The 13,127-nt window shown below is 40.4% G+C and overlaps 1 protein-coding gene and 1 non-coding gene across 5 annotated transcripts in view; one reads left to right on the forward strand and one right to left on the reverse strand.

Moving 5' to 3' along the window:
• The window catches only part of PCDH9 (protocadherin 9), a 1,189,516-nt gene that overhangs the window by 239,873 nt on the left and 936,516 nt on the right, over nt 1-13,127 (reverse strand). The gene's annotated exons all lie outside the window — the stretch shown is intronic.
• On the forward strand, nt 6,542-6,679 carry LOC114809354. The gene has a single exon (XR_003757141.1). It is a non-coding gene; the product is annotated as a small nucleolar RNA SNORA7 (small nucleolar RNA).

The following is a 13,127-nucleotide window of genomic DNA, read 5'->3' on the forward strand; positions in this document are numbered from 1 at the left end:
CCTGATCTCAATGCTAAATGTAAACACTTCAGGTAAAATAATTCCTGCCCACAACCACTTCTCCTTTCCCCACTCTCTGTGGATCTAGGTGGGTTTTCAGTCACTCAACCCCATAGTCTGAATTTTTCCCCATCTCCTCCATGGTTGCCTTAGGCAAACCTCTCCACCATGACTTTCTAAAAAATGTAGTGTAACTTCTACTGCACCGCAAACATCTTTTTCTTCCTTGGCTTGCAGCATTACTTTGCCTCCTTTTCCAAACTGAGGGATAGAGTTTGACTGGGTATAGTTAGGGAGAAGACAATTGAGTGTACCCTGGGAGAAGATTGATGTCCCCCTAATCATCTCAACCTGGTCCAATCCCAACCCTCTTATTATCCCTGTGACTGGGAAAGGAGGAAGAAACTGCAAGCAAGGGAGGAATCTGGGGTATTATGATGCTTCTATAGATTTTTAAAACCTGCCTAGAAATTTTAAAAGTGAGACAATTATAGGTTATAAATCTGGTCTGGGAAGGGAAGGGAAGGGGATAAAATAGGGGATTGCTGATGGAGTGATGACAGGTTAAGAAATATAAAAGCACACCACAGGGTAAGGTATACAATGATGCATGGAGATAGAGGGTGAATTTAGGGCAGGTTTAGGGTGTAGGGGGATAAGGAAACTTCTAGGAACAATGAGGGCAGAGAGAGGGGATAGTGATGAAAAGAGAGACTTAGAACACAACTTTTGTTTTTCTGTAGTCCTATTAGGCAAACCCATCAGGGTTTGGTCTGAACAGATTCAAATTTACAATATAAGATCTATGAGAAACATATACCTTAATACAAACATGCATAAAATAACCACATTTTTAAAGAACATAACTTGACAGCATGAGTACGTTTTTTGTTCAATTAAAAACAAACAGAAAAAGTATATTTAATATTGTCATTAATTCAGTAAAAAAGTCAGTATTTTTTCTAAGTGCTTAGTACAGTGCTCTGCACATAGTAAGTGCTCAATAAATATGATTGATTGATTTTTCCACATATTTTCATTCACTGAAGTGTATTCATTTTTCTCTGGATGCATCAATTTGCCAGATTTACTTGGTTGATACTATCAGTGAATCAACATTGGTTTAATCTTCAAAGGGAAATTTACCGGATTCAAATTGTATCTGTTTACCTATTAAATATTTGGATCTCTTTGTATTCTATTTCCTTCTATCCCCATATTCTAAAAACCAATACAATATTGTAATCATATTATTTATCATCTCATCAAACCAAGAGTAAGGAAGAGCATGGTGAAAAATTAAAATGTGCAATAAAGATTAGATTTACTTATATTCTAGGAAACTATGACTGGTTTTGACAAACAAGAGCTTGTGGAAAGTATTCATGAATCCTACATTTTAACAGGCTAATGATCACTGGCTCATTAGCCAGCTAATTCCAAGACAATCTGACATTTGTCTTTTTGAAGATGACAAAATGGAAAGAATGAAAAGAGCAGACATTTTTTTTTCCATGATACTGTGTCTTTGTGCTTGTCTCCTAATTGCCCCAGCAACATCCTGACTGACAAAGTGTCTTTGTGCTTGTCTCCTAATTGCCCGAGCAACATCCTGACTGACAAATATTACTCTTGGGTTCTGGTCTCTGTGTTCTTCCCTCACTCAGTAACCAGGTGCCTCCAGGGTCTGCCAAGCTTCCATCCCCTTTATTAATCTTCTTCCTCACTTTGTCTCTATTCTTATCTGGATGGGGGTAAGGAGAACAAGCTTGAAATGTGCTGTATACTTGAAAGTTGTGCACCTGGAAAGCGGCATGATCCAGTGAAAGGATCATGGGTCTGGGAATCAGAGGACCTGGGTTCTAATCCTAACTGTATAACCTTGAGCAAGTCACTTTTTGTAAGCGTTTTTTCTTAAGTGCTTACTTTGTGCCAGGCACTGTACTAAGCACTGAGGTGGATCAGGTTGGACACAGTCCCTGTCTCATGTATGACTCAAAGTCTTAATCCACATTTTACAAATGAGGTAACTGGGCCCAGAGAAGTGAAGTGACTTGCCCAAGGTCATACAGCAGACAAGTGGATGACCCAAATTAGAACCCATGACCTCATGACCTTCTGACTCCCAGATCCTTGCCATGCACTATGCCATGCTGCTTCTCTGTGCCTCAGTTTCCTCTTCTGTACTCCTCACTATTGTCTTCAAAGCTCTCCATCACCTTGCCCCCTCCTCCCTCATCTTCCTTCTCTCCTTCTACAACCCAACCCACACACTCCACTCCTAAGGTGCTAACCTCACTATGTCTCGTTCTTGCCTGTCTCGCCATCAACCCTTGGTCCATGCCCTACTTCTGATCTGAAATACCTTCCTCCTCACATCTAACAAACTAGCACACTTCCATCCCTCATAGCCCTACTGAAAGCTCATCTCCTCCAGGAGGTCTTCCCAGGTTAAGCCTCCCTTTTCCTCTGCTCATCCTTCCCTCTCCAATGCCCTGACTCCCTTCCTCTGCTCTACTCTCCTCCCTGACCCACAGCACTTGTGTATATATGAACATATGTATTATTCTATTTATTTTATCAATTATTTATTTTATCAATTATATATCTACAATTCCATTTATTCATATTAATGCTTTTGATGCCTGTTTACTTGTTTTGATGTTTGTCTCCCCCCTTTTAGACTGTTTGCCCATTGTTAGGTAGGGATTGTCTCTATTTGTTGCTTAATAATAATAATAATAATAATAATGTTGGTATTTGTTAAGCACTTACTATGTGTCGAGCACTGTTCTAAGTGCTGGGGTAGACACAGGGGAATCAGGTTGTCCCACGTGGAGCTCACAGTCTTAATCCCCATTTTACAGATGAGGGAACTGAGGCACCGAGAAGTTAAGTGCCCACACTCACAGCTGATAATTACACTTTCCAAGCACTTAGTACAGTGGTCTGCCCACAGTAAGTGCTCAATAAATATTATTGAATGAGTGAATGAATGAAAAATAGTCATTATGTCCTATTGCTGCCTCCTTAGATTGTGAATCCCATGAGGGACAGGGACTGTGTCCGAGCTATCTTCTTTTAATCAATCATATTTATTAAGCACTTACTCTGTGCAGAGCACTCACTGTACTAAGCTCTTAGGATAGTACAATATAACAAAGGTGGTAGACATGTTCCCTGCCCAAACGTACCCCCGTTCTTAGTACAGTGCTTTGCACATAAATGTTTAATAAGTACCATGATTATGATTGTGCTGAATAGGCTAAAATGGGAGAACTAGAGGTCAGCACATCCTTTCACTTTTGCAGTGTTTTCTCCAACAGACTCAGATACCTAATATTGCCCTATATGGGATGACACATGAGTGTAAGCTTCATGAAGCATTTTCCCAGTGGAGCAACTGCTATCCATAAGGGAGTCATTTGAAAAGCTTTAGTGGTGGTATTTTCAGCTGCACAGCCTCCCTTTTCTTGTGACTGCCCTTTGGCAGTCCTGCTAAGACAGGAGCTATGATTTCACATTATGCTGACAAAGGATTGCACTAAATAAAACATTTTTGACTGACATGAGTTTTCTATTACTTAGATTGGCCTTTGCTGCCTTAGGATGAACCTAAACTAGCTCATGAAGAAGAAGAAGGCTTTGTTTTCAGACTACTTGATATTATTTAGAGGAACAATATACCTTTCAACTGTCATTATGATTCCGGGATATTCATGTTATAAACTCTTCAATATACTTTCCCCAACTCTTATGTTCCTGTTTATTTTTAGCAGTGATTTTCTGCTTCTACAAGGATCAGCACTGTATGATGGAGAATTCCATGACCGGAACTTTTCCCTGATGTTGCTCAAAATTATTCTTGCGTAAACTGAATGGTGTAACTTTTATCAAGTTTGTTGGGATTTCTACAATTTTTATTTGGGGAAGTCAGAATTCTGAACTCTGCACTTCACAAAATATCTTCACAGTATTTTTATGTTTACATAGAGATGATCCAAAATGTCAAATGTTGAGCCAGATGTTCCAGTCCCTAAGCAAGTGACTGAGTTGTTGAAGGGAAAAAAAATGTCTCTACTTGCATTAGGGAAGCAGTGTAGCTCAGTGGAAATAGCCTGGGCTTGGAAGTCAGAGGCCATGGGTTTAAATCCTGTCTCTGCCACTTGTCAGCTGTGTGACTGTGGGCAAGTCACTTAACTTCTCTGTGCCTCAGTTACTTCATCTGTAAAATGGGGATTAACTGTGAGCCTCACGTGGGATAACCTGATTACCCTGTATCTATACCAGCACTTAGAACAGTGCTCTGCACATAGTAAGCGCTTAACAAATACCAACATTATTATTATTAGGAGTAGTAAGATGTGTCCCTTCCCTCATGGTCAAGCATTATGGAGCAGCCTTACACAGAAGAGTAAACCAGAGGCCCTGCCATTGTCCATGAATAAGGGGAGAGCCAGACACAGGGGAAGCTGACCATCTCAGTGATTTTTTTCAGGGAACAGCTCTGGAAACACCAGACCCAAGGAATGATTCTCTGCTCAAAAAGGAAAAAGTGGAGAAATAAATAAAATGTTTGTTGTAAGTACACATTAAAACAAGTTAATTGATATCCTGGGATCTCTGTGAGAAGTTGATATAGTTCTAAGGAAGAATGTGGGAAGAAGGAGAGAAGCAAAATTTTTTTTCCCCTTAGGGCATTTCATTCAATCCTATTTACTGAGAATTTCTGTGTGCAGCGAACAGTACTAATCATTTGGGAGAGTGATAACAATAAAGAAGCAGCATGGCTTAGTGGAAAGAGCACGGGGTTGGGAATGAGAGGTTGTAGGTTCTAATCCCAGCTCTGCCACTTATCAGTTGTGTGACTTTGGGCAAATCACTTAACTTCTCTGTGGCTCAATGACCTCATCTTTCAGAGGGGTATTAAGACTATGAGCCCCACATGGGACAATCTGATTACCTTGTATCTACCCCAGTGCTTAGAACAGTGCTTGGCACATAGTAAGCTCTTAACAAATATCATGATTATTATTATTATTATAACAAGATAACACATTTCCTGCCCACAATGAGCTTGCAGTCCTGAGGAGGAGACAGACATTAATATAAATAAATAAATTACAGATATGTACTTAAGTGCTCTGGGGCTGGAAGGGGGAATGAATGGAGGGAGAAAGTCAGGTTGACACAGAAGGCGGTGGGAGAAGAGGAAAGGAGGGCTTAGTCAGGGTAGGCCTCTTGGAGATGTGTCTTCAATAAGGCTTTGAAGGGACAGAGAGTAATTGTCTGTAAGGTAAGATGTGGACAAGAAGTCAGCGACAAGATAGACAAGTCGGATGTGCAGTGAAAAGGTTAGTATTAGAGGGATGAAGTATGTGGGCTGGGTTGTAGTAGGAGAGTTGTGAGGTGAGGTAGGAGAGGGCAAGGTGATTGAGTGCCAAAGGTGAGAGGATTTTGTTTGGTAAGGACGTGGATGGAAAACCATTGGACTTTCTTACTCAGTGGAAAGAGCCCGGGCTTGGGAGTCAGGGGTCATGAGTTCTAATCCTAGCTACGTGATGGGATTAATGTGACAGCAGTTTGGATGGAGATGAAAGGGAGGATTTAGCGATGTTGTGAATGTGGAATCAATAGGATTTAGTGATGGATTGAATATCTGTGTTGAATGAGAGAGACGAGTTGAGTACAACATCAAGGCTATGGGCTTGTAAGACAGGAAGGATAATGGTGCTGTCTACAGCAATGGGAAAGTCAGGGGGAGGTCAGGGTTTTGCTGGGAAGAAAAGAAATTCAGTTTTAGACATATTAAGTTTTAGGTGATGTGAGGACATCCAAGTAGAGATGTCTTGAAAGGCAGAAGGAAATGCGAGACTGCAGAGAGGGAGAGAGATCAGTGATGGAGAACTAGATTTGTTATCATCGACATAGAGTTGGTAGTTGAAACCATGTGAATGAAATGAGTTCTCCAAGGAAGGGGGTATAGACAGAAAATAGAAGTGTCCCATTATTGAACCTTGAGAGAATCCCATAGTTAGGGAGCTGGAGGTAGAGTAGGACTCTGCAAAAGAGACTGAGATGAGAGGCCAGAAAGATAGGAGGAGAACCAGGAGAGGACAGTGTCAGTGAAGCCAATGTTGGATGTTTCTAGGAGAAGGGGGTGGTCAACACTTTTTGTTAGCACTTACTATGTGCCAGACATTGTACTAAGCACTGAGGTAGACACAAGTTAATTAGATTGGACATAGTCCTTGTCCCACGTGGGGCTCACAGTCTTATTTTCCACTTTACCAATGAGGTAATTGAGGCAAAGAGAAGTTAGGCAATTTGGTCAAGGTCACACAGCAGATATGTGACGACTCCCAGGCCCGTGCTCTATTCACTAGGCCATGCTGCTCTCTTGTTCTTCATACCACAGTCTCATAGGGCACCTTGTTGTATCTAGGGATCTCACAGTTTACCCAACGTGACCTGTGGATACCTGCAGCATAGTTGAGTATCAGTCTGTACAATTCTATTTTATGTAGGTATTTGCTGGATTACCCTCTCAAGATCTCACCTGGAGAGTTCCCATTACTCTACCGGTCTCGACATTGGGAGGGAGAGTCAAGCTGAGGCATTTTCATTCCATTCCTAGCTTGGGCAGTGACTAGCGACTGGAAGGCAATCTGCTACAAATCAAAACTCACCTGTGCTGGGCAGCACCAGCTTGGGGGTCGAGAGAGAGTCGAGAGCAGAGACGCAAGCTTACTATATGGAAGAAGGCGATGGTAAACCATTTCTGTAATTTTACCAAGAAAAGTCTATGAATACACTAGCAGACCTATTGCAGATGGAGAGTGGGATGTTCTGGGAGAAATGTGTCCAAGTTGCTATGGATCAGAGATTACTTAACAGCATAAAAACACTCATATTTACGGTATAAGGGTGAATGCTCCAAAGGTAGCAGGTGGGTGCAGGCACTAAATATAGTATTCATGCACAACTCTAATTGCTCCTTCTGCTGCCACCAACAGAGAATTGACTTTAGTGTGTTTGAATAGTTTCCTTCACTTGTTTGGATCATTCGCTTTACCGGATAAAACTGCAGAGTCATCGGGTGCAAGTTCGAGTGCCAGCTATCCTGAGGAAAACTTCGGAGCTACTAGATGGTTCAATTAGTCTTTCGCCCCTATACCCAGGCCGGACGACCGATTTGCACATCTTGGAAACTTTATATTACCTATCACATACTATAATTTTTATAAACAAGTGAAACTCAACTAAGTAATCGTTTAAGTCAGGGGTACTAAAAATTTGATCATAGACAATGGATAGCTCGTGCACAGCTTTTGATGTGAAGAAGAATGATGGACATTTGAGATGCTGAAGAAAGTAGCTAGAGCTTTTTTTTTTCTCAGATTCCTCAGATCTATTTCCAGTAGCCCCTCAGATAACGTGGCCTAGTGGACAGAGCTTGGGCCTTAAAGTAGGAAGGATCTGGTTTTGAATCCTGCTCCACCATGTATCTGCTTTGTGAACTTGACTAAATCACTTACCTTCTCTGTACCTCAATTACCTCATCTGCAAAATGAGGATTAAGATGTGATCCCCATGTGGGACATGGACTCTGTCCAACTTGATTAGCTTGCATCTACCCTAATGCTTAGAAATAGTGCTTGGCACATAGTAAATGCTTAATGAACCCCATATCATTATTATTACCATTATTATTTTATTATTATGTGCCAAGCACTGTACTAAACACTGGTGTAAATATGAAAATAATCAGGTCAGACACAGTCTCTGTTCCACATGGGCCTTAGTCTAAGTAGAAGGTAGAATAGGCTAATTAAACCCCTATTTTACAGATGAAGAAACCTAGGAACACAAAAGTTAAGTGCCTTGTGTGAGGACACACAGTAGGCAATTGGCAGATCTGTGATTAGAACCAGGTCTTTTTACTCCTAGACCTTTGCTCTTTCCACTAGGCCTTGCTGTTGGAGAAAGAAAAAATGAATTGGGAAATGCTTCCTTGAGGACATATGCTTTCAGGGGGGCCTTGAAGATTGGGATAAATGTGGGCAGTCAGATTTAAGGTTGCAGGGAGTTCCAGAGCAGGAGAAAGGTTTGAGTATGAGCTCAGAGGCAGGAGAGATGAAAATGAGGACAGTGAGAATAATCCTGGCTTTGCCACTTGCTTGCTGTGTGACCTTGGACAAGATGCTTAACTTTCCTGTGCCTCAGTTTCCTAAACTGTAAAATGGGAATTCAATACTTTGTCTCCCTCCTACTGTGAGGTCTATTTGGGACAAGGGCTATATTCAGCCTGATAGCTTGTATTTATAATTTTGCTTAGAACAGTGCTTGGACTATAGTAAGCCCTTAAAAAATACATTTAAAAAATGAGTGAGAAAAGTAAACTGGAATGTAGTGAAATAGATACATAGGCAGAGCTGATTAAGTGTCTTAAAATTAAAGGTCAGTTGCTTCCATTTGATATAGACAGGAATGGGATAGGATGTAAATATGACGTAAGAGAATGAGATATTAGGATGCTGAGGATAAAGATGCTGAGAATCAGAAAGAGGATGATTATGTACCATGAGTCCCTGTTCCATTCATTAGTTAGCATCTCCTTCTGGTGTTAGAATCTAATATGGTATATTAAAAATAAGCTCTTCTGCAATCTCATGATCTCATTCTGCAGGAGATCTAAAAGCAGAGATGTTTCTGGCCATGAAACTAGGTTCTGACTCACTTCCACTGAACTAGATATTACACCTTGTACTTACCCCCTGCATCAATACATCTCCCAGCTTACAAACTATTTGTTTCTATGGAATCAAATCAAAATCAGGTGGATAGGGATAGGAAGAATGAAACACATAATGAGTGATGTTAGATGCTAAACCTTGTCACAAGCTGGCTAACACTTATAATGAAGGAGGGATTGCATTCTGCCCAATACACCAGCTCATTAAGCAATATTTTACCCAATAATGTTCAGTGTGTAAACACTGAATGAAAGGCTAAATATCATACAGAAAAACAAATTGAATACAGCACAGCAGGGCTTGATGTTAGCAGCCAACAACCTCCCCTTCATTTGGAAGACAGCTTGCATACCTATTCCAGAAATTAATGAGCAATCAGTTCTAAATTAAACCAAGACCTGCATTTAAATCTTTTTTTTCTTCCTTTGCAGGCCTGATATGAATTACACTAACTGAGATAAAATGCCATAGTTGGCTTTCCTTAGATTGTGTAATGTTATTAAATGGTATGAATGATTGTTTCTGAAGCATTTCCTTCACATTTTTATCATTAGTTTACTTGCACTGTTTCAAATGAAATGGGCCATGATGACTTTCGTAATTTTGGCAACAAGAGAAGACAATGGCTCTGTAAGTCAATCTGAAAACTCTAACTCCTTTGAAGATTTAAAATACAAAATTGCACTTACAGGCACCGTAGATAACATTGCAAGTAAATTACATCAAATTTCCCTTTAATAAAAAAGTCCATACTAAGCATTAATATTATCAGAATCAAATGTGTGGACTTAGTTTTCTTCTATTGTTCACCTGTTTATAGGAAAAAAATAACCTAACCAGTATCAGCAGAGAATTGTTAGATATGATTAATTTTTTAAACAATGGTGCAAAGGCACTATTTATTTGTGATCCATTAATATAGAGCCAACTTCACTAGGAACTTTTTCAGCTCTACAGCATGTTCAAATTCTATGGAATAGATATTATCTGCATCATCTTTCAACACTGCCATCATGAAATATCGATTTGGTACTCAGAAGGTAAAAATCAATGCAGTAGGTGTATATCTTGGTGGTTGGGGCACATGAGGACCCAAGTAGCTACTGTATAAGGAACTAAAGACTACTACTAAGTAGTATTAGTAGTAGTAATAGGACTTACTCTGTATAGAGCACTGCATAAAAACTAGGAAAAGATTCCTAAATGAAAAATAGACACCCAGGAAGTGCACAGTTTAAAAACACAGTCTTAAACAATGGAAGATAACAGTGGTCTTTTAGAAGACTAGTTGGAGACTGGTGAGGGGTCACTTTCCTATAGAAAGAGCTCTGTGAAATTCAGGGTGTTACCAAGCAGAGTCAAAAATATAAGACAGGACTGATATAAGATAGACTCTTTAGCACCACCAGGATTTATCCTTACGTATAAACCATTAAGTATAGAAAGAGCATGGACCTGGGAATTGGAGGACCTGAGTTCAAATCCTAGCTCTATCTGTTGTATGACCTTGGGCAACTCATTTCACATTTCTATTTTTCAGTTTCATAATCTGTAAAACGGTGATGAAATACTGGTTCGCCCTACCGTTGAGACTGAGCCCCATAGGGGGACAGGGACTAAGTCTTGCCTGATTATCGTGCATCTTCCCTTAGGCTTGTACAATGCTTGGCACATAGTAAGCACTTTATTATTACTATTGTTATTAAATATTTAATATGACATTTAATGATATCAATCTCAGTCATATAATATTTAATATTGTGATATTTGTTAAGCACTTACTTTATGCAAACACTTCTAATCAAAATCAATCAATATAAAAAAAAATCAAGAAGCAACATGGCATAGTGGACAGAGTACCAGCCTCTGATGAGTCAGAAGGTCATAATTCTAATCCCAGCTACATCATTTGTCTGCTATGTGACCTTGGACAAGTCACTTCACTTCTCTATGCTCAGTTATTTCATTTGTAAAATGGGGATTGAGACTGTGCATCCCACGTGGCACAGGGACTGTATCCAACCTGATTTGACTGTATCCATCCCTGCTTAGTACAGTGCCTGGCATATAGTAAGTAAAATACCATTATTAATATTATTATTATTATCTCTCATGGGTCTTTGTAGACACATTCAAATGAGTGGCAGGGACTTTATCTTATTACCTTCAGAAACAAAAGGAAGACATCCACACATACAGACGTATACGCGCATATGTATGTACATGCAAGAGTATCATGTTTAAATATTCTAATGGGGTAGACGACATGAGTGCAAACTGCCTAATCTATGCCTGACTAGATTTCACCCATGATCGTCTTTCACTATGCCTAAGGGATTGATTTACAACACAGTTATGTGTCAATCTTTGGATTGATTCCTGCCAATATGAGCCATGTACTTTGGTTACAGAGTGGAGGCAAAGTAAGATCCCAGGAGGAGTTCCTAGGTAATAGTGAGATCACAGTGGGACATGGAGACTAAAAGATGAAGAGAATCAATATTCTTCCTAGGCTCCAGCCCCACTTCCCCTGACATGGGAGGGGTTTAGAGCCAGGACTGCAGCTTCTCTGAGCCTGTGGCCACCCCAACTCCTTAGGGCACAGAACCACATATGGGGACATGAAGGAGGCAGAAGGAGTGCCGCGATGGCTCGAAGCTGGGCTCATAAATGTCCTATTGGAACTGGGGCTACCCATAGCTGCCCTGGCTCCTTGGAGTGCAGGGCCATAAACCAAGCACCTTTTCAAAGAGACGCAGTGTGGGATCCAGAGCAGTAGAGCCCGGGCTTATCCAAATATCCCATTTCTCTCTTAGTTCCTCTTTTGCCACTATGCTGGCGAATACATAATTTAAACAACTTAGAAAATGGATAATATTGTTAGCAACTGCAAAGTTTAAATGATCAACTTAATTGACATGGTCAGATGAATGGGTTGTAGTTCAAAATGATGGTATTCATTCATTGGAACTTCCAACTGACATCCATGTTCCCTGCAAAGTTGTGTTGAGGTGATTGAAGGCACAAGGCTAATAGGCTCACTTTGTTTCAGGATTTCATTATCACTGATTCAGTTTTGCCATTTGGCATCAAGAGTAGCCCATATGGTGTTGATGGAACTGCTCCAAAAGTCAGATGTGGCATCTGGGATTGGTCTAGAGATTGTAAGCATAATAGAAGGTTGGACAGTAGTATTGCTCTAAAGATTCCATTTGGTCTAAAGCCTTATATCGCATTGCTGCCACACACTGAGAATTTCCCAAATAAAATGCTGCTTTCATAGCACCAGGTGGATTCTGCAAGGCTGTTTACAATCATCTACATGTTTTCTTGGATTTCTGCCTCCAGGACATAATTATCCACACCTAGCAATTCTTGAATGACTGACTCTCTGGTATTTTCTATGATGCTCACAGTCTGTTGAATTGTGACAAGCTATTCAGTAGACTATGAGAAATTTTGTAATTGGCAGGGTAAAGCAAATGTGGCCAAAATGCCAGATATGGCACAGAATAGAGACTTTCAACATAATTGTGGTATTTATTAGACACAATATGTGGCAGACACTGTCCTAAGTGATGGGATAAATAAAAATAGTTAAATCAGTCACATTCACAAGGATGACTGTGATATTTCAGGACTTGCCCAAGATAGGAGGAGAACCCCATCTCAGATCACACTGTGACTACCTTCTCCATCCTAGCCTCTACAAAAAGGGAAGGCATGCCTGTGGAAATAATAATCACTCCTTCTAGGAACTTTCCTAATCAATCAATGGTATACATTAAGTACTTATATTTGCAGAACACTGTACTAAGCACTTGAGATAGAACAATACAGTTGGTAGATACAATTCCTGCCCTTTAGGAATTGAGGAATTTTCAGTCCAGCAGAAGAGACAGAAATTAAAATAAATTACAGATAAGGGAAGCAACTAAGTATAAAGTTACGTACATAAATGTTACAGGGGGTGGAGGCAAGGGGAAGGTTCCACAGCAGGTTGGTGCATTTTACACCATGATGCATTAATTAGGCAAAATCCTTCGAGGTGATTTGAAAAATGAGCAGTTTATATCAGCTCCTGATAGATTATCTTCAGTCTAAATATTGCAGTTGCCTGATCTTCCAACCATGAAGTATAATTGAGGAATAGGGGAATATCTAGTCACCCCTATAGGGGCATGGATTTTGGAGTCTGCTTAGGGATGTATATGGATTTCAGAGGTGGGGAGTGGGCCAGAAGGCACGTGCCCTGCTATGTGATCTTTTCCTTTGGCTGACTTCACAGTGGTGGGAAGAGGGATGGAATCTGTCCAGAGATGCATGTAGATTACAAAGGTGGGAACGGGCAGGGGTAGGACCGGGTTGGGG

This window comes from Ornithorhynchus anatinus, chromosome 2 (genome assembly GCF_004115215.2).
Source record: "Ornithorhynchus anatinus isolate Pmale09 chromosome 2, mOrnAna1.pri.v4, whole genome shotgun sequence".
NCBI lineage: Eukaryota > Metazoa > Chordata > Mammalia > Monotremata > Ornithorhynchidae > Ornithorhynchus > Ornithorhynchus anatinus.